This window comes from Lepidochelys kempii, chromosome 1 (genome assembly GCF_965140265.1).
Source record: "Lepidochelys kempii isolate rLepKem1 chromosome 1, rLepKem1.hap2, whole genome shotgun sequence".
Lineage (NCBI taxonomy): Eukaryota > Metazoa > Chordata > Testudines > Cheloniidae > Lepidochelys > Lepidochelys kempii.
Genome location: NC_133256.1, coordinates 230,572,236 through 230,598,353, shown reverse-complemented (window position 1 = coordinate 230,598,353; position 26,118 = coordinate 230,572,236). Strand labels below are relative to the sequence as shown.

General features: G+C 42.5%; 1 protein-coding gene across 10 annotated transcripts in view; it reads right to left on the bottom strand.

Annotated features, from left to right (window-relative positions):
• The window catches only part of LMNTD1 (lamin tail domain containing 1), a 295,913-nt gene that overhangs the window by 237,499 nt on the left and 32,296 nt on the right, over window positions 1-26,118 (bottom strand). The window contains exon 1 of one of the 10 annotated variants that reach the window (XM_073317678.1): window positions 21,633-21,722. The exons of the other annotated variants lie outside the window; for them this stretch is intronic. The gene's annotated coding sequence lies outside the window, so the exon portion shown is untranslated. Of the gene's footprint in view, window positions 1-21,632; window positions 21,723-26,118 lie in introns of those variants that run through there. 10 annotated transcript variants of the gene reach the window in all.

The window sequence follows — 26,118 nt, the reverse complement described above, 5'->3', positions numbered from 1 at the left end:
TGTGATTCTGCAAAACCACCCTTTATCAAGTGCACTTTATACAAACTCAGCATGGAGTCTGGGATTTGACCTTTCATTAATATGAGGCAATAGCCTCTGGTACCATCTAACCAGATCAAAAATTACCTAGCAATCAAAATCAGTTTCCCACTGTAGAATGGAGCACTATTTTCTTGTTCGTGTTGTTGTTCTAATTCATTTCTAAGGCTAACTCACTTTCTCTTGAGTGTGGGAGGATAGAACTTCTTCTCTGATGCAGAACAGCTGCTGCAACTCATTGGCTCATATGAGATGCCATAAAACCAGTAAAGTGATGCTACATTTCAGACTATGGTTAGTATTATTTTTATTACCGTAGAACGTAGGGGCCCTATCAAGACTAGGGCACCATCATGCTAGGCACTATACAGGCATACAGTAAGAGATGGACTCTGTCCCAAATAAATTACAATCCAAATAGACAAAAGACGGACAATAGCTGGGAGAGAAAAGAAGTATTATTGTCCCCATTTTATGGATGGAAAACTGAGGAACTATGTGGAAGGGTTTTCATCAGTAATTAACGTAAATGAATCTCATTGCTTTGGACTGCAACCTTAGAAGATGAAAATGCAGCAGAAACAAAACAAAACAAGACTGAAATCTACAGGCAGATCCTCAACCAGTGTAACTAAGTGCGACTCCAGTGGAGCTGCATCAGTTCATATCAGATGAGGCTCTGGCCCCATATCTTCATTGGTAGGCACCCCAGGGTGAAATTCACCCCATGCAGAAAGGTCTGTGTCCTGCTTGAGCGTCACTTAAGCCTTCAAAATGGTGCATGGACCCTTGGTACTAAGAGAATTTCATCACACAATAACAGTAAATCAATATCTACATCTTTATATAGTTATCTAACAACTAGGGCTGTCCATTAATCACAGTTAACTCACGCGATTAACTCAAAAAAATTAATCATGATCAAAAAAATTAATAGCAATTAGTCACAGTTTTAATCGCACTATTAAACAAAAGACTACCAATTGAAATTTATTAAATATTTTGGATGTTTTCTACATTTTCATATATATATTGTAGTCTGTGTTGTAATTGAAATCAAAATGTATATTGTTTTTATAACAAATATTTGCACTGTAAAATGATAAACAAAAGAAATAGTATTTTTCAATTCACCTCATACAAGTACTGTAGTGCAATCTCTTTGTTGTGAAAGTGCAACTTACAAATGTTGATTTTTTTTGTTACATAACTGTACTCAAAAACAAAACAATGTAAAACTTTAGTGCCTACAAGTCCACTCAGTCCTACTTCTTGTTCAGCCAATCACTAATACAAACAAGTTTGTTTACATTTACAGGAGATAATGCTGCCCTCTTCTTATTTACAATGTCACCAGAAAGTGAGAACAGGCATTCACATGGGACTTTTGTAGCCAGCATTGCACGGTATTTACATGCCAGATATGCTAAATATTCATATGCCCCTTCATGCTTCTGTCATCATTCAGGAGGACAAGCTTCCATGCTGATGACACTTGTTAAAAAAATGTGTTAATTAAATTTGTGACTGAACTCATTGGGGGGAGAATTGTACATCCCCTCCTCTGTTATACCTGAATTCTGCCATCTGTTTCATGTTATAGCAGTCTCAGATGGTGACCCAGCACATGCTGTTCATTTTTAGAACACTTTCACTGCAGATTTCACAAAACGCAAAGAAGGTACCTGTGATGGTGCCCCACATAAGGCTTTATGGAAATATGCTTATGAATGTATATATATATATATATATATGACACAACTGGAATATGTTTTATGCTACATATGTTATGTAACACATCTCTGTGAAGGTTAAGATCTACTGAATCTATTCATCCTATTTGTATGCATGTATCATTTTTGTATTCAAAGTTATGAATATTGGCTGCGTACTGGCTTGATTTCTAAGTAGCCTTATTTCAGAGTAGCAGCCGTGTTAGTCTGCATTAGCAAAAAGAAAAGGAGGACTTGTGGCACCTTAGAGACTAACAAATTTATTTGAGCATAAGCTTTCGTGAGCTACAGCTCACTTCATCAGATGCATTCAGTGGAAAATACAGTGCTGAGATTTATATACATAGAGAACATGAAACAATGGGTGTTACCATACACACTGTTACCAGAGTGATCACTTAAGGTGAGATATTACTAGCAGGGGAGCGGGGGGGGGGGGGGGGGAAATGGGGCAGGAACCTTTTGTAGTGATAATCAAGGTGGGTCATTTCCAGAAGTTGACAAGAACGTCTGAGGAACGGTGGGGGGTGCGGAATAAACATGGAGAAATAGTTTTACTGGGAGTGGATGGGTCATTACACAAAGTCAAACTATTTCCCCATGTTTATTCCACCCCCACCGTTTCTCAGATGTTCTTGTCAACTGCTGGAAATGGCCCACCTTGATTATCACTACAAAAGCTTCCCCCCCCCAACCCCGCCGGTAATATCTCACCTTAAGTGATCACTCTCGTTACAGTGTGTATGGTAACACCCATTATTTCATGTTCTCTATGTATATAAATCTCCCCACTGTATTTTCCACTGAATGCATCCGATGAAGTGAGCTGTAGCTCACAAAAGCTTATGCTCAAATAAATTGGTTAGTCGCTAAAGTGCCACAAGTACTGCTTTTCTTTTTAAGTAGCCTTAGTAAGCATTTGGTCAGCTTCTTGAGAAAGGAATGTGCAAGTTAAATGCCCAATAAAGAAGCACTTAACAGACAATGGATCTTGAAGATGCCAATCCACATCTGAGTTTTCCCAGGAATATGGCTTGGCTGGTAAGAAACTCAGTCATACATGGACATGTGACTTGTCCATGTGACTCCAAAACTCCATTTTGTAGCTGGATTCTACACAGGGGGAGGGGGAGGTGGCCACCCACAGGAGAAAGTCTATTTAAACCCCTGAGAGACCCCTCCATTTTGGTCTTCAGCTGGCTAAAGAGAGAGCCTCTCTACCCCCCAAGGATACCTGAAAGAAACTGGAATAAAGGACAGTAACTACAGGGGGTGTGAGCAGGGGCAGCAGGTTTGTAGAAATTTTGGTGGTGCCCAGAACACCGAAAACCCTCCCCCCCCCAAACTCCCCACACACACCTGCCTTAGGCTCTGGGAGGGAGTTTGCGGGGGGGGGGGGGTGAGGGGGTCTGGGGTTCAGGCAATTGGGGTGCATGAGGGGATGGGGATGCAGGCTCTGAGAGGGAGTTTGGGTGCAGGGGGTGTGAGGGGTTGGGGTCTGGGAGGGAGTTTGGTGGGGGATGGGGTCTGGGGTGCAGGCTCTGGGATGGAGTTTGGGTGCAGTCTCTACGTTGGGGCAGGGGATTGGGGTGCAGGAGGGGTGCAGGCTCTAGGCTGGGGCAGGGGATTGGGGTGCAGGCTCTAGAAGGAAATTTGGGTGCAGAAGCGGTGAGAGGTTGGGCTCTGGGAGGGAATTTGGGTCGGGGAGGGGTTCTGGAGTGCAGGCTCTGGGAACAAGTTTGGGTGCTGGGTGCAAGCTCGGGGCAGAGGGCGGGGGTGCATGTGCAGCCTCTGGGAGGGAGTTTGGGGACAAAAGTAGGTGCAGGGAAGGGGTGGGAATGCAAGAGGGAGTTGGGGGAGGGGTGCAGGATGGAGGTGCAGGAGGGGGTGAAGGGTGCAGCCTCTGGAAGGGAGTTTGGGGGTGAGAAGGGGTGTGGGGTGTGGGTGCAGGAGGAAATTTGGGGGCTGAAGGGGGTGTTTGCGGAGTGGGTGTGGGTGCAGGCTCTGGAAGTGGATGGGGGGTTTGATGCTTACCTGGGGCACCCCCTCCGGCAGCGGCTCCTAGGTGGGGCAAGCTGGGGGGTCTCCTCACACTTCTGTCTCCAGGCACCGCCCCTGCAGCTTCCCATTGGCCGCAGGGGTGTTTGGGGCGGGGGCAGCGTGCAGCGGCACAACCCCCTCACCTGCCGGCAGCACATGTGGAACGAAGCCGCTCAGCCCCACTGCACTGCTGGGTGATGGCCTGAGCCCCCAGGCTGTTTTAAATTGCCCGGGGGAAGCAGGTGGGGCCGGGGGAAGCGCGGGGGGAGTGTGTGAGGAGTGGAGAGGTGAGAAACTTTGCTGGAGCCAGGCCCCTGGGACAGGAATATTCCTGGTGCCTGGGCACCACGGGCCCATAGAATTTGCTGCCCATGGGTGTGAGTGATTGCTGGACCCAGATTAGAAGGAGATTAGTCTGTAGTTACTGGAACTGGTGATGTTTTTTATCTGTATTCAGTTTTATTACTGTATTAGGCTTAGATTTGCATGTTTTATTTTATTGTACTTGGTAATTCACTTTGTTCTGTCTGTTACTATCTGGAACCACTTAGGATTTAAGTTCTGTATTTAATAAAATCACTTTTTACTTATTAATTAACCTCAAGTATGTATTAATACCTGGGGGGGGGCAAATAGCTATCTATATCTCTCTATCAGTATTATAGAGGGTGAACAATTTATGAGTTTAACCTGTATAAGCTTTATAAAGGGTAAAACAGATTTATTTGGGGTTTGGACCCCATTGGGGGTTGGGCATCTGAGTGTTAAAGACAGGAACACTTCTTAAGTTGCTTTCAGTTAAGTCTGCAGCTTTGGGGCATGTGGTTCAGACCCTGGGTGTGTGCTGGAGCAGACTGGCGTGTCTGGCTCTACAAGACAGGGTGCTGGAGTCCCAAGCTGGCAGGGAAAGCGGGGGCAGAAGTAGTCTTGGCACGTCAGTTGGCAGCCCCAAGGGGATTTCTGTGATCCAACCCATCCCAGTACCAATATGAGATTTCTAAAGTTAGCTACAGCACTTGACCCAAGATTTAAGAATCTGAAGTGCCTTCCAAAATCTGAGATGGACAAGGTAGGGAGCATGCTTTCAGAAGTCTTAAAAGAGCAACACTCTAATACGGAAACTACAGAACCCGAACCACCAAAAAGGAAAATCAATCTTCTGCTGGTGGCATCTGACCCAGATAATGGAAATGAACATGCGTCGGTTCGCACAGCGTTGGATGGTTTTCGAGCGGAACCCATCATCAACATGGACACATGTCCCCTGAAATGGTGGTTGAAGCATGTGCATCTGGCATGTAAAGATCTTGAGACGCCGGATACACAGCACCATGAGAACACCTGTTCTCACTTTCAGGTAACATTGTAAACAAGAAGCGGGCAGCAGCATCTCCTGCAAATGTAAACAAACTTGTTTGTCTGAGTGATTGGCTGAACAAGAAGAAGGACTGAGTGGACTTGTAAGCTCTAAAATTTTACATTGTTTTAGTTTTGAATGCAGTATTTTTGTATATAATTCTATGTTTGTAAGTTCAACTTTCATGATAAAGAGATTGCACTAGAGTGTTTGTATTAGGTGAATTGAAAAATACTATTTCTTTTCTCTTTACAGTGCAAACACTTGTAATCAAAAATAAATATAAAGTGAGCATTGTACACAACACATTCTGTGTTGTAATTGAAATCAATATATTTGAAAATGTAAAAAACATCCAAAATATTTAAATAAATGGTATTCTGTTATTGTTTAACAGTGCAATTAACTGCGATTAATTTTTTTAATCACTTGACAGCCCTACTAACAACCTGACCCTGGCACTTCTACGAAACTTAGAACTTCGTGATGAACCAGAAAATCGATGTAGATTGTAGAATTGCCCAAGACAGACAGAAAGCTGCCAAAGCTACTACTTTGGCAGTACAATAAGTAGCTTTTAATATAATTGCAACTCTTCCCTTCTCAAATGCCCAATCTGATTGACCAATTACAGTGTTTGATTCTCTGAGAAACAACCTATCATTAACTGTCCTTTGTTCTAATCTCACTGGTCTTTCACGGCAGCCTCTGGTGAAAGAACTGTTATGTGAGATCTCATTCTCCACAATAAAATATTCTGATTGTTTGCAATAAATAGGAATGGGTTCATAAGGAGAATAATGAATTCATTACCAGTCCTTTATCAACCATTTATTGACTGTCAAGATACATTAAGCACCCTTACTTTATACTTGGCCCTGAGCTTATTCTTAGCTGACATATACTAGTGTGTTAAGAAACCACCACTCAGTACATTGTTAAGTGACAAATGGTTTCAATAACCATGAATTGTATAATGCATTATTTTGCTATAAATGACATTTTATCATTATAAATATCTTTCATAGGAGGTGATGGTGATCACATTGACTACATAATCAATCAGCACTGAAAAAGGAGAACAAAGCCCTGTATTTTACATAACTACACTCCATGTCCCTTGCTGCTCTTGTATGTTATTCTTCCCCTTACATTCTAGAAAGACTACTGGAGTGAAATCCTGGTCCCATTGAAGTCAATGGGAGTTTTTCTGTCAACTTTAATGGGATCAGGATTTCACCACAATGATGCTTAACGGAATACATGCGATCTCATCTATTTTTTTGGTTTCGTCTAACCTTCTTGCTATATGGGGCTAATCAATATATCAGCAGTTTTCAGCATCTAAAGTGATTGCCATTAAAGAGTCAATATCCAAATTCAGTTTCCTTCTCCAGGCATGCCATCTCTACAAGCTACAAGGAGTAGGGTGGGACAATGGAGAATCTGCTTCAGTGGCTCTCTTAGGGTGATCCTCCCGCGGCATGCTAAGTGTACTTCAGGAAATCTTTGCGCTGGTGGAAAAATGCAAAGCTGTTTACGTGCAGCCCAGGCTCTGGCCTGTAAAACTTTGATGGCAAAAGAAACTGTAAAGACGATACTGTAGAAAGTGTACCCATTCTCTCTCAATAACTTTTGTATCCCATTTTCTTAGTTTTACAAGTCCCCAAAGGAGATTCTACTCTGTTATGCTAGTGTAAATCCACAGTCTGTATTTTTTCAAAGGAAGTTGACAAGAACTATGTACAGTATTATAGGTGTGTTCTTGGATTTACTGTTGCTGTACAAAACACTTGTCAGCACAGTGTAAATTGGTACCGTGAAACACGTGGCGCTTGCTCAGTAATAATTTATGAATACAGTATGTGACGGGGTTGTTGAAAGGTTCAGTGTATGAATATAGTGAGTTAATTCACAGCAAGATTGTCAGGAAATGGAATCAGGAAGAAGGACAATAGCCCAGATAACAGCTTCTCAGCAAACACCTAGAACTTAATGTTACTACTCACAGCTCTTACTGAGCTGCCCAGATCAGTTTAACCAGGCTCAGAAAACAGAGGAGAACAATAGGACTTGAGGCCTGATTTAAAGTCTCACTCTCAGAGAAGAGGTAATGAAGGGGAACCCAGACTTCAGAGGATGGGGTATCTGGGAACTTAGATGTGTCTATTGTCTACGAGGAATGGCAAGCCTAATAGGTAAGAGAGATGTGTGTTGACCTCGGTTATTTTAAAAACCTTTTCTCCTATGTTATGCTTTGGATGGGATGTACTCTCCACACTGGCCCTGAAAGGTAAATTAGGCCCAGTTAACTGCCCAGACTGCATGTGGAGGAGGAGCCAGGGAGCAGGAATTGATTAATTAGACTTGAGGCTCAGCTAGGCAGGGACAGATGGGGCTTATATAACCCAAGAAGCTAGCAACAGAAGGGGACTGCAGGAAGGTAGGCTGTAGGCACTCCCTGGGAGGAGGGAAGTATGTTGGGACTATAGAGGGTAGTCCACAGTTGCTCCCTGGGAGGAGGGAGTTGGAAGGCTGGCAAACCCAAAGGGGGAGGTGGGGAAACCAGGAAGGTAGGAGGGTGCTCAGGGAAATAGCAGCAAAGAATAGCAATGCAGGTCTTGGCTGCTATCCGGAGGGCCCCTGTGCTGGAACCCAGAGTAGAGGGTTGGCCCAGGTTCCCCTACCAGCCACTAGGGATGTGGCACAGACCAGGCAGAGGACAATGGACTGCCTGGGATGATTTGTCCTGGAAAGACTTTGATACACCAGAAGGGGGGAACACGTATGGTGACCCAGCCGGAGAGTCGAGTCATGAAGAGGAGGCTGCAGTTCCTGGAGCGAGAGGGGTCCGCGGGACAAGAGGATTACAGATGACGATACCACCAGAGGCGGGTGCAACACCTGGCAGAGCTAATCCCGAGGATGGCCAGAAGGAGGCAACCAATAGTGTGAGCACACCCTGTGGCATTCCCACTGTTAAAATTAAACAATACTTTGTTTTAAGAAGGCTCTTTTGCCATTATATTCTCTAGTGGTCACAGAATCCCAAAGGGAGGATCTGCAGGTACCAGAACCCAGGCAGACCTGTTGGGATAAGTGCACTTAATCCACAGGGAGCTGTAGCCTGACACATGGTCAAAGAGAGGGAGAATTGTGTGACTTCACGCCAGGGAGGTAAAGATCAAGGCTCAACACCCTCAGAGAGACCAGAGAATGGGTCAGAGGTTCAGCCAGCCCTTTAACCATGACATGGTACAATAACCTTCCTGGTTTTAGTATACACATCTCAAAAGACAAGTGGCCCTTTTGCAGTTACACTGCATTGTCAACAGTAGTTAATCCACAATTAGCCTGTCTCTCTCTTCATATGCTGCATTCTAAATAATGCTCCCTTAATTTATATCTAGGTTTAGATTTTCCCCCCTCCAAGATGTATCTTTTTCACTTGTTTATACTAATATTTTCTCTCACTTTGACCCAATGAATATTATCCAGATCTAGCCATATTTGTAAATACCTTGCACATTTCAGTATCTTTCATCCAAGGATCTCAAAGGTTTTTTTAAAGTATTATTTAATGAAGCCTCACAACACCCCCAGCTGGAAAAGATAGTGTTATTACCATTTAATAGAGCAGCAAATGATAGATCAAGGGTGGGATTTTCAAAGAAGTCCAAGAGATTTAGGCATCCAATTTCCACTAGAAAAAAATGAATGGAAGTTGAGCACCTAAATCCCAGCCTAAATGACTTGCTTAAGGTTGCACAGCAATTGTGATAGTATCAGAGCTGGGGAAAGAATGCATGTCCTGACTCCCCGTTCGCTATGCTAAGCCCTGCAATATATTGTATATTTCTTATAGCTTCCAGTCTCCCACACATTTGATCAATATCAATTTAAATTCCTCCTTGCAATCCTTAATGAAACCTGTTGTATGACATCTGAACATGATACTGACACCTGAAGTTTTACTCAGTTTATTTCTTTAATCATTCATGAAAAGCTGGATATAATGATAAGCTTTGTAACAGAAAAATATATAACGATTACTGGTGAGATAAAGGAAAGAGGAGGAAAATCTTTAGTCAATATTCCCTGGGGAAAAAGCATCAAAAATAAATATTATCTTCACAGATGGAATACACTGAGTAGCTGACACAGCTTGTTGACAGGTAATTATTTAAAAAATGGTAAAGAACTATTCCCTCCATTTATTGAAGCACTGTCTTCTTCTTGGGTATGTTCTCTAATCAATGACAAACTGAGAAATGCAATCCAACTTAATTAAAACTATTAGCTAAATAGCAGAGACTCACATTCAAAATATGGTTCTTATCTTGCTGTGACAGGCTTTGTGTCCTAGCAAATCCTTTTGCACATAACAGTGGACAAAATTTTTTTTAGAAACCTAATTATATCAGCCCTGATTCCAGTGAGGCAGAAGAAGCCACAACAATAAATCATGTCAGTGTACGGAATGTGCCTTTCCAGTATTCAGCATCTAGAACATTAAATAAGCAGTGGATCATGTCAATACAAAGTATTCCTAATGCACAAAAAGCTGGAATCTACACACTTGACAGGAAGGGTCTGTTATTTGCATTGATACTGAAGCAGCTGAAGTATCAAAATGAGACCAAACCACTTTTCTTTTATATCAAACCATCTTTAATGCAGCCAGAATTCTTACTATATAAGTGCCTGTATACCCTAGAGCTGGCTATAGACTTCAATTCATTAACTTGATTCCCCTTTGCCACTTCCTTATATTGCCTCCTCTAGGCACATGCTGGCTAGATAGTAGGGGAGGAAAACACGTAATAAGTAATATTCCTCACACTCTTGTGTACCTCCATATCATTCTGCAGTACATTGCTTTCTGGGATATGCTGAAGATGAGAGCTATATTTGTCAACAGATATCATGCAATTACAACAGCAGCCTGCTGTCCTAAGTACCAGGAAAACTCATATCTGATATCATTTCATGTGACTGTTGGCAAACGCTGATTTTTGGCCACTGTAAAGCCAGGGTATGTGAAAAGAAGCAATAGAAAACAGGGGATAAGGTGCTGAACTGGGTGTCAGGAAACCTGGGTTCTGTTCTTGGCTCTGCCATTGATCTTGGGCAAACAAGTGCTGCTCTGTGTGCCTTAGCTTCACCCTCTGTAAAATAGGGGGTAAGGATTAGAGCAGGCTGAAAGCTTTTCAGCCAGAAAACAGCCCTTTGGCAAAATGGAAATTTCAGCAAAAACATTTCCATTGTAGAAATTTGTCAGGTTTTTGCTTTTTGTTCCGTTTTTCTCAGCAAAATCCCAAAATATTCTACCCAAATGACTTTTTTCTTCACTTTCTTAAAAATTCTTAGCAAAAATAAAGTACATTTCTTTGACCAGCCCTAATGAGGATACTTGCTTTTCACTGTAAAGCATGTTGAAATCCATAGATGTAAAACACAGCACAAGTGCCAGGTATTATTACAGAACAAGTCTCTACCTACACTCCAGATTGGATCACGTTTAAGCACTATGCTTACACGTGGTAGTCTCCTGTCTGCTATAAACCAGTTTGGGCAGATATGTGGGGAGAAGATCAAATTGTGTTAAAACCAAGTTAAGGAGTCACACTTTCCAATTTTGCTTCCATTTACACAGATAAGACTAAACCTAGCTGTGTCATGGTCAGGTCACTATTTAAGTACATTGCTTAACCACAGTAAAATTTGTAGTGTAGGTGCATGATGCCCCAACCCCAGATGATAAGAAGAAGAAGATGACTAGAAGCACCTGTTCCCTCTAGTCAAGGAAAGTTTACTAGACCCCCTGCTTGCAAAAATTCATGTTTAAACACAGTTGTTGCTAGCTGCTATTTCAGCTGTGGTGGAGGTCCTGAAAGAAATGGAAGTGCAAAGCCCATCAAAAACAATTAATGGAAATCATTTAAAAATTGCCTTCCTATTCCACCACAGAAATAATGGCCTTGCAGTGAACTAAAGATCACAGCAAATACGGTGACATTAAAGACATTTATTTGAATTCTAGGACCACAGACTGTTTATTTGTGTATCCACCAGAGTTGGGGAGCAGAGACAAGGGGATCTTTGCAATGTATCATAACTTGATTCCATCTCCCAGGATAATTTTAATGTGCTGGGGGCGGGGGGTGGGGGAACAGGGACAAGGGGATAAATATCCAACTGCAAGCCCTAGGGAATGTGTTTGGATCAGACAGGATAAATCATTTTGATAATGTTGCCTCCGCTTACTGTTCCCTGTAATAGGGCTATTATTTCCAAATGGGCTTTCAAAATAACAGTGGAGATGAGTGCCCATCAAACATCTGCAGGAAGCCTTGGGGATGCTAACTGAAAGCTGTGTCACAGCCATTGTCTGACTCGTCAGTCAAGGAAATATACATGTTGATGAATGCGCACAAGCATCAATCTCCATCACCATTACATACAAACACAAACAATAGTGGAAATGAAGCACTTAAACCCAGCTGCGTACATTACTTTGGCCATATTCATGATGTCTTTTCTAAAATAGATCATGCTGTGTGACTTTTCTAAACCTGTCAATAGAACAAATAATAGTCTGAACCATCCTAGAGGCTCTAATTGCTCTGAACTGTGTCCAAATACACAAGAAAAAATATTTATCTTTCAAAGTATATATCATTAACAGGAATTATTCATGGGGGGGGGATAGTGTTTGTTTGTTTGACATGAATCAGTTCCTTTGGTGTTTGCAAAACAAGGCAAGATCGTTTTGTATGGATAGACTGTCATTATAGCTGAATAAACATATTGTTCTGCATTCATTTTTAAATGAGATTATAATGCTGCCAATATAATCAGCTGCTGCTTTTGGTTCACTCTTGTCTGATCACTATTTTGTACTAAAAAAAAGTTTAAATTGAAACTATCAGATGGTAACAATACTGCCACCTCCTTTTCTTCCATTGCGTCGTATGTTATCAGAGCTCATGATAGGAAGGAAAGTAGGACTTGTGGCACCTTAGAGACTAACCAATTTATTTGAGCATAAGCTTTCGTGAGCTACAGCTCACTTCGTCGGATGCATAAAGTGGAAAGTACAGTGAGGAGATTTTATATATACACACAGACCATGAAAAAATATACATTGTAAGGAGAGTGATCACTTAAGATGAGCTATTACCAGCAGGAGAGTGGGGTGGGGGGAGAGAAAACCTTTTGAAGTGATAATCAAGGTGGGCCATTTCCAGGAGTTAACAAGAACGTCTGAGGAACAGTGCGGGGAGGGGCGAGGAATAAAAAAGGAGAAATAGTTTCACTTAGTATAATGACTCAACCACTCCCAGTCTCTATTCAAGCCTAAGTTAATTGTATCCAATTTGCAAATTAATTCCAATTCAGCAGTCTCTCATTGGAATCTGTTTTCGAAGTTTTTTTGTTGAAGGATAGTCACTTTGAGATCAGAAATCGAGCGTCCAGAGCGATTGAAGTGTTCTCTGACTGGTTTATGAATGTTATAATTCTTGACATCTGATTTGTGTCCATTTATTCTTTTATGTAGAGACTGTCCAGTTTGATCAATGTACATGGCAGAGGGGCATTGCTGGCACATGATGGCATATATCACATTGGTAGATGTGAAGGTGAACGAGCCTCTGATAGTGTGGCTGATGTGATTAGGCCCTATGATGGTGTCCCCTGAATAGATATGTAGGCACAGTTGGCAACCTCAGCCTGGACCAGTCCACACAAGAGATCTGCTTCCTGGACACTACAGTGCTAATAAGTGATGGTCACATAAACACCACCCTATACCGGAAACCTACTGACCGCTATTCCTACCTACATGCCTCCAGCTTTCACCCAGACCACACCACACGATCCATTGTCTACAGCCAAGCTCTAAGATACAACCGCATTTGGTCCAACCCCTCAGACAGAGACAAACACCTACAAGATCTCTATCAAGCATTTTTACAACTACAATACCCACCTGCTGAAGTGAAGAAACATATTGACAGAGCCAGAAGAGTACCCAGAAGCCACCTACTACAGGACAGGCCCAGCAAAGAAAATAACAGAACGCCACTAGCCGTCACCTTCAGCCCCCATCTAGAATCTCTCCAATGCATTATCAAGGATCTACAACCTATCCTGAAGGATGACCCATCACTCTCACAAATCTTGGGAGACAGGCCAGTCTTTGCCTACAGACAGCCCCCCAACCTAAAGCAAATACTCACCAGCAACCACACAACAGAACCACTAACCCAGGAACCTATCATTTCAACAAAGCCCGTTGCCAATTGTGCCCACATATCTATTCAGGGGACACCATCATAGGGCCTAATCACATCAGCCACACTATCAGAGGCTCGCTCACCTGCACATCTACCAATGTGATATATGCCATCATGTGCCAGCAATGCCCCTCTGCCATGTACATTGGGCAAACTGGACAGTCTCTACGTAAAAGAATAAATGGACACAAATCAGATGTCAAGAATTATAACATTCATAAACCAGTCGGAGAACACTTCAATCTCTCTGGACACTCGATTTCTGATCTCAAAGTGACTATCCTTCAACAAAAAAACTTCGAAAACAGACTCCAATGAGAGACTGCTGAATTGGAATTAATTTGCAAATTGGATACAATTAACTTAGGCTTGAATAGAGACTGGGAGTGGTTGAGTCATTATACTAAGTGAAACTATTTCTCCTTTTTTATTCCTCGCCCCTCCCCGCACTGTTCCTCAGACGTTCTTGTTAACTCCTGGAAATGTGCTGGAAATGGCCCACCTTGATTATCACTTCAAAAGGTTTTCTCTCCCCCCACCCCACTCTCCTGCTGGTAATAGCTCATCTTAAGTGATCACTCTCCTTACAATGTATATTTTTTCATGGTCTGTGTGTATATATAAAATCTTCTCACTGTACTTTCCACTTTATGCATCTGATGAAGTGAGCTGTAGCTCAGGAAAGCTCATGCTCAAATAAATTGGTTAGTCTCTAAGGTGCCACAAGTACTCCTTTTCTTTTTGCGAATACAGACTAACATGGCTGCTACTCTGAAACCTGTCATGATAGGAAGCAGTTCTTCTTAATTCAGCTATTTTGCACCATCTATCTCACTTTTCTGTTTGATGGTCTGGCACTTTCTGTTCCACATTAAACCATTGCAAACATTGGCAGGTATGGTTGAAATGTTATAAATATGGACAATTGGGGAATGCCCCATTTTTCTTCTTAGCGTATGGACAACGTGCATCAAGTGGCATGTGACCAGGATTCATCACTGAATTTGGTCTGCTGGCTGAATCATCAGCTTCCCCAGCTTGGGCCGGGTACTGACGGGAGTGCCACATGAATGATGATCCATGCCCCCAATGCCCCATTGATACCCCCTTGGAAATCCATTAGAATACAAGCTCTTTATCGAAGGGCAGGATAGGAAATATTTAGTAAGAAATAGGGACGGTCCTTCCTAAATGATGCTCATCCTGCAGGCTTTACTTAGCTGAGAAAATACAAGTATATTTGCAATAGCATAGTGGCTTCCGTCCAACACCCTCGCTGATGTTATTACCTGTTGCCATTCAGAAGGCCCAATCCTGTTTCCACTGAAGTCAGTGGCAAAACTCCCATGGATTTACACAGGAGCAGGCCCTGAGTCAGTTTCCTCAGTAAAAGGTGATGTACTCTCCATGAAAATATGTTGCATTCCTAAAGCAGCTTCCCTCTGAGGGTCTCAAAACATTTTACAAACATTACTTACACTTCATAATGCAATTGTAAGACAGAAAAGGAATATATGGGGATCACGTCCATCAATTTCATCCTCTGTCCCCCTACTACCCCATTATACACACTCAAATATAGACCCCTCCAATGTGGAACGTAACAGCTCTTCAAGAACCACAGTAACAATGGCATAACAATTTACAGACGTCCAAGGTCCTCACCTGCCCGCAGCCTGCCCATTCCTTCACCTATCTACCACAGACATCTTTTCTAACTCTCCTTCCCTCCCCAACACCCATGTCACAAAAGCTGAAACAAGATTCCTGTGAGGCCCAAAGCTCTTTCTTTACCTTCCTCTAGGGGACACTAGAGTGTTACTCCCTAGCACTTCCTGTCTCTGTTAATGCCAGAGCGGGGTGGCCAACCTGTGGCTCCGCAGCCACATGTGGCTCTTCAGAAGTTAATATGCAGCTCCTTGTATAGGCATCGACTCCGGGGCTGGAGCTACAGCTGCCAACTTTCCAATGTGCTCACTGCTCAACCCCTGGCTCTGCCACGGGCCCTGCCCCCACTCCACCCCTTCCCGCCCCCTCTCCTGAGCCTGCTGTGCCCTCCCTCCTCCCCCTTCCACCCACAGCCTCCTGCACGCCATAAAACAGCTGATCTGGAGGTGCGGGGAGGGAGGGGGAGGTGCTGATCAGCGGGGCTGCTGATGGGTGGGAGGCGCTGGGAGCAGGGGGAATTGGGTGCTGCTGATGTGTTACTGTGGCTCTTTGACAACGTACATCGGTAAATTCTGGCTCCTCCTCAGGCTCAGGCTGGCCACCCCTGTGCTAGATTTTCTGCTCGGCCTCGCAAGGAGAGGGCTCTAGGGTGTTGATCTAGCAGCTGGGATCTATAAGCCACATTTTTTTCATGCAGCCACATTCCCAGTGCTTGCCTAGGAGCTAGCACAGGAGTTGCTTTGCCCATTCAGAATTTCCACTACACACTGAGATGATCCTTTCAGCCAGCTACCTAGCTTTACGTCCCCTGTCTGCTGGGACTGTGGTGAAAAGTGGCTCAGGATCTAGGCACGAAAACAAAATGCTAAATGCAACATGAAACCTTCAGTAGTCCACCCCCACCCCTGCCTTTTTCTCTTACTCTATGAATACAATACTAGCTTTTAATTAATAAAATACTTGGGAGACTCAAATCAGAGAAAACTAGTTCAAGCCGATATTATGAGTTGCTCTTTTATTGAAGTAAAAGCTGGAGATACTTTATATCACAGCAGAGGGGAAGAAAGGCATGAAGTGAAGAATTGGCAAGATTTTATTTTTAACTGGAGTGTTCCTAACCTTGGATGGTCTTTGGCCTTCAAGTAATGGTGAATTAGCAATCAGAGGTGTCAAAACTACTGTACAGTTGAATCAGCTTGTGATAAAATAGGGCTGCTTTGAAAATAGAGTGTTATTAAATGTTAAACTGAAGAGTTTTTCGCATGGTCTCATGACTCCTGATTTCTGAGAGCTGGGAATTGTTTTAGCCATAGGTGTTTGGTGCATGACAACTCAGGCTGTTTGTATTAACTTGATGTGCTTTTCTTTATCATTGCTATTTTTAGAGCTCTGTGAATACTTTATAGTCCCGGAGTATGAATTATATTTGTTTGCTTTGTGTGGCTACCCAGACCAGGTGGGATTTTTAAAAGTGCCTAAATCTGTTGGGGCTCTTAATCAATTAGGCATATTAGTAAATCTTGCCCACAGTGAAGCTGTTCTGGCACAAAAGTTACTGGAAGAGACATAACTTTAGCATACATGAGTATTTGCAAAAGTGTCTCTGGCACGGGCATGCAATCAGGAAACAGATTTAGTGCCTTGGGCCAGATTCTGTGCTGTCTCTCAGGAGACACATCACAAAAGGTACAGCCCAAGAGAGGGATGGGAGGGAAAAGGTGGCTCTAGACTTCTTCATATCTCCCAGATTCTGGGCTGCTCCTATGACTAGGATAGCCCTAAGTGTAAACTACAGCAGTTCCAGGGGCTTCTCTAATTTATGGCAGGCTTATCTGGCTGACTGTAGGCTGTTTTACAAGGATTATGGGTGCACAGACCACTAGCCATTCCCTCTCCTGTCTCCAGCTCACCCATATACCAGGGGCTGTGAGAAAGTAGTGTAGGGTCACATATGCCAGCCTGATTCTAGTCCTGCACTGGGGAATTCCCCCAGGGTCGTCTCTGTTCTCTTTCCACTACTGGAGCAGTGAAGAGGGACCATAATGGGGGCTGGAATTTGGCCTCAGTATTGGATCTGACCAGTCATAACTAAGCAGCACAGCCTGAATGACAAGTCCCTGCAGAGAAGAATTCATGATCAATTCACAGCCTTAAGAATAAATATTGCCACAGAATTCAATTCTTTTCACATAATAAATTTGAGGAAATCCTGATCTGTTCAGCGATGCCATGAGACAAAAGAGGGGAAATTCATCAGATACATTTTTCTTTGCAAAATATTCACTCAGACCTAGTTATTGTGCTATTCAACCCTGGAAGGAGAGGATTGTTGTGGGAATGCCAGCACACACACCCCCTCCCACCGCCAGAGGTTCTGCTGGGGAAATGCAGCTTTAACTTAGGCTGAGAACCAACTAATGGAGGCTGCCCAGCTAATGGGCACTGATTGGATCAGTGTGTTTCCCAGACCTTGTTTCCTCCAACAGTGACTCCAACCACTTTTGGTGCTCTGCCCGCTGTCTTCTGTAGAGGCCACGGCGGGATGGAGTTTATGGGTGGCGCATGCTCCTACATGCCAACTAAGTGTGAATTTACCACTGCTGGGAGCCCACAACCTGAGCTGTGCTTAATAAAAGGGAAGCTTGCTGTGCATCAACTGTCCACATAAACAAGCCCTCTGTTGTGTGACTTAAGGAAAGTCACTCCACATTCACACCAGTGCATCTTGCTGTGACCGGAGCACAGATGAACCTATGCCCCAAGTGCAGATGTGGATCTGAACTTCCCCAAAGTCCTGGGGTTGTTTGTACTGGAGTTTTGGTCCATATGTTATTTATTTCTAATACAGTAGCACATAGACACCCAAGTCAGGATCAGGGTCTACACTGTAATGAACAGTCCCTGCCTCGTACTATTCTGCATGAGTAAACCTGGGAGAATCAAGAACTAAAGCTGAACTTTCTAAACTTGGGGGCTTTAGTTTAGTTTAGGGATTTATGTGACCCTTTTCAGTTTTGCTTCATGTCAGTTTGCACCCCTAGGAATTTAGAATCTGATTTGAACAAAAAAAAAAAAAACCAAAGTGAAACTCAGCTAAAATCACTTAATTTCACCTGGTTCAAGGTTAAACATTATGAAACAACTGCCTTTTGCGTGGTTTTCACCCAAACTCATAACTGGATGCAAGGTCACTCAAAACCTGGCACTGGTTCCCGTTAGGTTCATGAACCTTGCCAAACCTGGCCAAATTTTGGCTCTGTAACCTGGTCTGGTTTTGGCTGTTGATACAATTGCTTCCTCCATTCTATTCTAACACAACAGCTTTAAATGTAACCCTATATTTGCTTTTATGTGCTCAGCCAATAAATTATACTTTTCCTAACTATTAGATTTGCTTCACTTCTCCCTCCTCCTTTCTTCTTGAAGTTCTGTGGGGATTTTCCTTGGTTTTGTGTGAGGAGTGCAGAGGCTGTAAGTGGATTAAGGAAAAGTAGCTCTTTGATGTACCAGTATAATACAAATTAGGATTTCCTATATCTTTATTCCTTTATCCTTCATCACTATACATATGTCACCTTATTTTTAAAGTCTATTAGTAAAGCAGGGAGAAAACTAAATTCTTTCCAAATCTTCTCAACATGCAATGCATTGAAAGGTATCATTTGCCAAGGAATTGGTATTGTTTACTTCCCCCAATAACAAGAGAAACTAAAAAGCTACTGAGAGGAAAGCGTTAAAGCACGGGCCTGGGCTTCAAGAGATGGGGCTTCAATTGCAGGCTCTGCCAGGACTTTCTGTATGACCTGGAGCAAGTCATTTCCTCTCTTTATTCCCATTTTACAGATGGAGAACTGAGGCCCAATCACCACCCTTTGTCTGTATAGTCTACTTAAACTGTAAAATCTTCCAGGCAGGACTCTCTCATACATGTTTTTGCAGTGCCTAACCTACCAGGAATCTGATCTTGGTTAGGACCCCTAGATGCTTGTGTAATACAAATAAATTCTACTGTCAAATTGTTTAGATCTTAAATTTGGCCAGTAATTGGCTGAAAAGTATATTTTATCCTATTAATTCCTTTTTGGGTAATCTTCCACTCTGTCACCAAGAAATCCAAAAACCACAAAAACCAATATTTAATACCTACACAGAAACAAAGTTGTGTGCTCCCCTTTCAGGCCCTATAGCAGTAGTTCAACACTTACCAAAGCAAAGGTAACTTCATTAAAGGTGCTGATGCACAAATGCAGACAAACATATCAAATGATAGGCCAGATCCTCAGCTGGGGTAAATCAGTGCAGTGTCTTCATGCCCCTTGCCCCCTCCATTTGTTAAATTTTTGAATACCAAACCACAGTTGAGACTAGAAATTTGAAGTCAGTGATCTGATTTCCACATACAGAACACCTGAAACATTTTACTTCAAACATTCTATTTTCCCTTTTGTTGCTAACAACAAAAACAGCCCCCCAAGCCTGGCACCCCAGGTGGTTGCCTGGGTTGACTGCCCCTAAATCTGACCCTGAGTGTAGCTCCATTGACTTCAGGAAAGCTAAACCGATTTGTACCAGGGAAAGCAATGACTCTTGTTGAATTCAAGATGCATGATCAAAACCAGGTTAAAATAATAAGTAGCTCTTACACAGCACTTTTCATACATAGATTTCAAAGCGCTTTACAATTGAGGTATCATTATCTCCATTTTACAAATGAGGAAACTGAGACACAAAAAAGTGACACGACTTGCCCAAAGTCACATGGCAAGCCAGGGAGCCAGGAACTGAACACAGGTCATCTGAGTCCCATGCTCTATTCACTAGGCAACATTGTCTCAATCACTGATTTCCAAATGGAAACGCTTTCCTCTTGCGTGGGAGTGCATGTTAGAAGTGATCAGGGCAGAGAGTTTGCTGCAACAGTTGCATTGCTGGATACTTTTCTACCATGACTTCTGTGCTGCACCAGATGTTAAGTCACACTCTATCAATACAGTTTGTGGTTTTGCTAATGAATTAATGAAAGGAGGAAATTATTTTTAGATCTTGAATAAGCGTGAGAGAGCTTTAAAACTTTGCAGAAATTTTCACCTTTTACATTAGCGAAAATCATTCTTCCATTTCTTGATCTACAATATATGTGTGTGTCAAGCCAAGCCAGTGATGAACTCTGACTTGACTTCTTTGAAAAATGTCACGTTTCTTACAAAAGGGCACTAGGAGAATTGGAAAAATAACCACTGGACCAGATCATGCCTTCAGGAAAGTGCCACAAAGGGTGTGAACATAGCTGAGTTTCCACAAAAATGGGCCAGATTTTGTTGGGAGAAGAAGTGCTGTAATGCAGCAGCATCCATTTCCCTCCCACCCGACAGAGGCCACTTCCCTACGTTTGGAACTCAGGAAAGATGTGGAGCTGAAGCATAGTCACTCTCTGTTGCATGCTCCCTTTTGAAACCTTGTAGATTTCATAGAGTCATAGAATCATAGAATATCAGGGTTGGAAGGGACCTCAGGAGGTCATCTAGTCCAACCCCCTGCTCAAAGCAGGACCGATCCCGAATTTTTGCCCCAGATCCCAAATGGCCCCCTCAAGGATTGAACTCACAACCCTGGGTTTGCAGAAGATAAAGGTGAGCCTGTTATCTCTTTAAATTAACCCTACCCTTTCCCCCATCAGCCTCCTGCAGTCAAAGACAAAAGGTTTGGTGCAGACAGCTAAGGGAAAGTACACCATGGAATCCAGAATGCACTGATGTTTGGACCTTGCTGGGTTGGAGTGTTACCGCCCCTCTCCCACTTTGTCAAGCTGTAAAACTATACCCAGCCCTTGTTGGGATGATTGCCTGCGAATGCTGCACATTGTTTTCTGGCCCTTCCTCGTGAAAGGTATGAATTGGCCCCATGCACATAATGCATGTGTGAGTGTAATTGTTTGTGTTTTCCTATTCTTTGTTGCCATGCACCTTGCACCAGTATGAAGTGGGTGTAAGATGCTCCTAAGTAAGAATGGAAGCATTTTATACAAGTATTGCACTGATGCAAATGACTACCCAGCATACCTAGAAATAGAGAATCAGGCCCAGTATACTGCATGTTATATGCAAGCCCTCTTACCCTGCTGAGGTGTGGAAGGAATTATACAAACAAATAGATACAAATGACTAAACCAGTTAATAAAACTAGGAAATTAAAAATGCAAGCACTATAAAATATCCATGTCTGCAGATTTTCAAGTGGAGAAACACTGCTGCAGACTGCAAGTGATACTGGGTAGGACTGAAGTTCTCAGCATGTAGCTTTCCTCCATAACATAATCAAGCATATCTCAAAGGAGCAAGAGTTTAATCTTCTGATCATTAGTTTTAATGCTGGCTCTGGGTATCTTCCTCCTCTAAGTTACAGCAACTGGATACAACCAAGCTGTAGGAGCTTTAAATTAATCCTGGAATTTGCTGTTCTCTTTTAGTTATCCTTCAGACATTACATAATACTTACTTCTGGAAGTTCCTGCATGTTAAATCTTCCCGATGCCAGGAATTCTCAGCGGAACATCAATGTACTAATAACCATGTCTCACATCATGCTTGATCCCTGTGATTAACTCAGCCAGATTTGTTGTTGGTTGCCAGAGGCAACTAATTTTGATTGATGGTTGCCATGAACTTACCACTGGAAGGGTGGAGCTTGTGCTCTACTGTTTCCCTGGGCACTGCAAACCACAAGAGGTGCTGGCAGAAAACAGGCAAACTAGAACAGCAACTGCTTATAAAGAAATTTACTTAGACCCCCATTCCTGCAGACACTTACATATGTCGGTAACTTTATGTATGTGAGTAATATTCACATGCCTAAGTGTTTGCAGGTTCCTGGCTATAGTATATGAAAGTTTGTATGGTATAGTTTTTAACAAGTTTGTTATAATTCTGCTTACACAGACCAAAAAAAAAAAAATCAAAAAAATCACAGGACGTAAAATTACTTCCCATGTGCAATAATAAAAAAAATCTGCTGTCTTTTCTCACTGTCCTACATTAAAGAGTGATTGTGATAAGACAAATCCCTTCTTTAAATATTTATCAGAGGAAAAGTAACATGACATGCAAGAGATTTGCATGGAACTTGTTTATCAGTTCTGGAGACATGCCTTTATCAGGCATTCTGTGACTCATAACACAATTTTCTCATTCTAGTTCTAATATATGGTATGGTATGAAAGGCTTCCAGTATGCATTTGAAACGTTTTTCCACATGGATTTATTTTACTAGCATTTTTCTGTCTCATGCTTGTTTGTGCCTTTAAGACTTGCTTTACATTTTATAGGATTTTATTCAGTGTAGACGAAAAGCATATGTATTCCCACTCCTCTCTCATTATAATGCTACTTTTTTGAAGCAAAGCATATTGTGTGTGCTAAAGAGGTGTTATTATAACAAAGTTAGTAACTGGAAGCTTTCAAAGACGTGTTGATGAATCATTGGGAAACTGAACAACAAAATTTGTCCAGCTTTACTCTGTGCTCATTCAAATCTTGGTCTCTGCCAAAAAACATGAAAACTATTTCATTATATGAAGGACTTGTAGTACTGCCTATTATTAAGGTTGCCCGATGCCGCCCATTAGAAAGCTCTATTTTCCGTTGCTTACAACTTTCCCAACCTTTAACTTTTTCTACAGTAATTTTATATGCTGGGTGTCTGCCGCAGGCTGAAAAGTTTTGGAAAATGTCAGTCCAAAAGGTTCAGCCTCTTTTAAGAACAAGGCCAGGGGGCAAACACATTAGGGGTTTTTTGGGTCAACTTCTTCTTTGAGAAGCTCTAGCACCCCTATACTTTGGGGAAAGCTTCAAATTTGGTGGGGGGGGGGTTCACCTTTGCATCAGGAATCTGCCTTTTGCCATCCCTGTGAAAATCCACTCAAATTTGGCCAAGTTATAAATCTTTGAAAAATTGCAGATTTCACCTGCTGAATAGATACTTGCCAGAACTTCACAGCTTAATTCACAGAAGATTCCGTCTACACTGAAGATACTCCAGTCTAGGGCTGAGCATGACTTTCCCTTCAATTTTCTTGGCTGCTCAGATCTGGGTCCAGGCACAGGAACTGAGCGCAGGGAGCCTCTCTCTCCTGTTTTCTCAATACTCCCCCCACCACCCTGCTGATGCCCAGGCAGTGTGGAAGAGGAAGGCACCTGAAACAAATGAAGAGTGGAAAAGAGCCAAATGTGGAAGGTGGGGGGAAGAGCTAGATTGGGACAAAGAGCCCGAGGAGGAAGACTGGCATGGGAGACTGACGGAGGGGGAGGAAATGGAAACTGGGACTGGAAGTTGGGGGAGACCAGGACTGCTGGGGCAAGGAGACTAGGACTGGCAGCTGGGCAGGAAAATGGGGGAAGGGACTGGGAGTCAGTGGATAAGATTAAGATTGGACAAACAACTGACAGGGAAACTGGGACTGTAAACTTTTTTGGGGAGGGGGGGAAAGGAGGTGAGGAGAGGGGGAACAGATCTGATGAAGAACCATAGTTCCTGGCCAAATGGACTGTGAGAAGAAGCTGGGTGAAGGATGGACCTTGAGATTGGATGAGGAGTCTAGGAAGGGAGACTAGGCCTGGGATCCAGTGGTGAGGGGAATGTGGTTGCTGGGCATATAACTGGAGGCCGGGGCAGGGAGAGAGAGATCAGATGGGGAGCCAGGAGGGAGGAAACAGACTGTCTGGGTAAGGAAACTGAGACTGGGAGCAGGGGTGGGGGGAGTCAGAAAGGGGAAACTAGGACTGGCTGGGGAAGGAGACTGGGATGAGAAGCCTAAGGAGTGGAGACTGGCATTGGCTAGGTGAGGGGAATCAGACTGGGACAAGGAGCCAGGGGTGGGGAAGAGACAGGACTGGGGCATAGACAGATTGGAAGAGACAGGGCAGAATGGGTCATGTTTCGGGAAAGTGGGCAGAAAAGTCTGTATCTACTACAGCACATTCCTCTCCAGGGCCTGAAAAGGAACCAAAGATTCCCGAGTCTCACCATTCCACCGCAGTCAGCAAATGTCTGTGAAAAGCCACTGGCAAAGCACCTCATCCCTCTGAAGTGATGGGCCACAAAAGGATTGACAGCCTACTAGCAGTATCAGTGACTTTGTTAGTTCACATGGCAGAGATCTGTGTGGCAGATCTAAAGGTTCCAACCCTGCTGATGAAACATGTGGGTGTCAATATGATGACACATGATGCAATTAGTTTTTTTCAGTTTACTTTTTTAAAAACTGAGGAAGTCTCATACACATACAACATGAACTATGTTAGAAGAACATTAAGTTTCCAAAATCAAGCACTCAAAAGTTGGGAAATGCCAGAATTGAGGTTGCCTGTGTAACCTTAATCCCTGCCCCCTATTGGTGTAGGCACTGTGATACAGTCTTTAATTGAATGAACACAAGCTGTTTTCCACAGGACCCATTCTTGGTTGGCCTCTAAACCCGACCATGATAAGTAATAGTTGTGGGGAATGACATACTGTGATTTCCTAAGAGATTCTTCTCATTGTTCTGTCTCATTGTATCAGATTAATAGCCATCACTTTCTTCTGCAGTCTTTTATGGCTTGTCTGCAAAGATTATTTTTCTAACAACCTTATTAACTATTGATTTCTACTATGTAGCATTCCAATTTGAGACCTTCACTTCATAAATTAATAGATTTCAAGTCCAGCAGGAACACTGTAATCATTTAGTCTGACCTCCTGCATAACACAGGCCAGAGAACCTCACCTAGTAATTTCTGCATCAAGCTCATAATATTTGTTTTGAGCTACAGCATATCTTTTAGAAAGACATCCAGCCTTGATTGAAAGATGGTGAATCCTCAGATTCAGATGTTTTCTACCAGAAACACAGGACCTTACTTTCAGTGTTCACAATCACTAGCCTTCCATAAACTACCTCAAATTATCCATCTGGAATAAACAAGATTTCAACGCCTAATCCTGCAGTCCCGACTCAAGCAAAAGGAGATGAAGAGGACTTTTTGACCAAGCAAGGAGCATTAATGGGAGTTTTGCCTGAACTGCCCATTGGAACATTCTATATAGATATTTTCAGAATGCTGCTACACTTTTCTCCATGTGTCAACTCTAGTAATTTATACCACCAGTAAGTATAGAAATGAATCATTATAACTTTCAGCTATTCACATCTTTCAAGCTAATAATGAACCTGACCAGCCTTGCTTTATGCAAATTAAGATAGTAAATGTATATATTGTGTTTTAATTGTATGATAATTTCAGACATATTAACGCTTTTTTTATTCACTTTCATTTCCTTTTAGCCAATTTAATTTATTAATCAACTGTTTTGAAATATAACCCAGCCATAGTGTATTGATTTCCATTTCACCTCATACTTCACTGAGTTTTTCACATTGTAAGTGGCAGCTAATGCCTGTAGGTTTTGTGCTGGACTGAGTCTCTTCATCTCATACCTCACTGAGTCCCTCCTTCCCATTGTTCTGAGCAGCCTGTTGACTGCTGTTTCTCAGCATACCATAAGCCTCTCTCATTTGTATTTTATTAGATAATATATCATGCTGTAGCTAAAATATTCAGAGTAGCCTTTCGCTGCACAATTTCAAAACCTAAGGCATTCATCTTTGCACAGTCATAGCTCAGAGAGTTACTCTGGATAGTTGATTAGTGAGTCAAGAGGTTTATTATAAGACAAACAACATACCCAGGTAAAAACTATAAACACATAGCAAACTGGTTATGGTCATTCTTCTTTCCTGTACCAAGAGTAACACAAACTTTAAAGCTGTGTTTAATAGTCCCTTCCTGACTCTATCTCCTTGTTTGTCATTCTTCCAACCTTTGATAATAAATAAATATGAGCCCAAATCAGCCCACCATATTTGAGTACACCCAAAATCCAAACTCAGTTCTGGATTTGAAGTTTGCAAATGAGCTTGTATAATATTCTATTAGGATGTTTTGAT